The following is a 1,686-nucleotide window of genomic DNA, read 5'->3' as shown; positions in this document are numbered from 1 at the left end:
GTGGCTCCCCATTGCCTCCAGTTTAAAGTATAAAATCCTGTGTGGCTTATCTCACTCCTAACTCGCCCCTTCCTTCCTAGCCTTCTTAGGGCTCTGAGCCACCCGCAGCTCTGCTTTCTGGCCTCCAGAGCTCTCAAGTCTCATCTTCTGCAAGAAGTGAAAATGGGAACCTTGATTTGCTTGTGTCCCCCAATCATCCGGGCAATCAGAACAACTTATGAGGCTGGGCTGCATTGACTCACGCACCAACAATCCTTTGCAGTGATCAGAGTCAACCCAGCTGGAAAACAGTCAGTCTGAAGCCAACAAAGCTCATGCTAGCATGGAAGCCGATCCTGCATTATTTGGTGATGGTGGCTTATGGCCCTTCCAGAGACATTCCTGTCCTACCTGACTGCAAGTGATGCAGGAACATAGCCTGTTTATGATCTTATTAACTCCTGCTCTCCCCCAGCTCTGGCTATGGGACTCTCAGCATTATCCTATTTTTGAGAGGTCTCCTTATCAAGCCTTGAATTATGAACCAACCACTCATCACCAAGGAAGCTTTCTGATTTGTGTAGCAAAGGCTGAGTCCTTGACCCTTGGAATTCCTGACTCCTCCTCCCCTTGAAAATGAAACGCACTATCTAAGTCCACCTTTCCTTCCAAAATTCCTTAATTTAAGCCTTTGTTTAAAATGCATAGAGGAGGGGACTCTAGGTGGCCCAGTGGATAAAGCACCGGCCCTGGATTCAGGAGGACCTGAGTTCAAATCCGACCTCAGACACTTGACACTTACTAGCTGTGTGACCCTGGGCAAGTCACTTAACCACAATTGCCTCACCTAAAAAAAGTTTTTTTTAAAAAAACAAAAAACATGAAACTTTAATTGGGAATTGATCTCCAACATTAGAAATTGTAAATACAGGTTTTTTATGAATTCCATCAGGTTCAACTTAAATCTGGGGAACTGTTTGGCTTCTCAGTCACCAGAGTTTTTATCACCATGTAAAAATTAGATTATTGATAATAATGGCCTCATTGAAATGCTAAGAGTAGATGGACCTTAGATAAATTGAGAATTATACCATTTGGGAATATAGATCCAACTGTAATTGAATTTATTCTAGTTTTATTTCAAGTAAAATGTCTTCTAATAAGATTTTTTTTTAAAGTCAGGATATGTTGTGATATTTGCATTAAAACAAAGTGTTTAAAAAATCTGTGGACCTGGCAACTTATTAATTGCATGATCTTAAAACAAGTTATTTAAGTTTACTCATTTGTAATGTGGATAGTTCTATTTTAGGTTGAAAACTGGTGGAGCCAAGATGGCAGAGGAAAGACAGTGAGCTCTTGAACTCATGACAGGATCGCTCCAAAAAACATCCAAATGCCATAGGACAATGCCTGCAGCAGCAAAACTCACAGAAGAATGTGCTGAAATCATCTTCTAACCAAGAATGGCTTGAAAGGTCAGAAGGAGGGAGCTGCTGTGCTGATACAGGAGTTGGGCCCAACCCCACAGTCACCTGACACAGATCCAGTCCCAGGAAGGCCTCACCAGAGAAGGAGACCCCCAGAGCCTCTGAATCAGCTGAAGCGCCAGCGTCGTCTAGAACTAAGCTCACAGTCTGGTGAGTGGGCTGAGCCCTGGGCAGGGGAGAGACTACAGGGGTCTATGCTGGTGCTAAGGCAGAACTT

The sequence above is a fragment of the Dromiciops gliroides genome, chromosome 6 (assembly GCF_019393635.1).
Source record: "Dromiciops gliroides isolate mDroGli1 chromosome 6, mDroGli1.pri, whole genome shotgun sequence".
Taxonomy (NCBI): domain Eukaryota; kingdom Metazoa; phylum Chordata; class Mammalia; order Microbiotheria; family Microbiotheriidae; genus Dromiciops; species Dromiciops gliroides.
The sequence above is the reverse complement of the archived record's forward strand: the minus strand, read 5'-3'. Positions refer to the sequence as shown.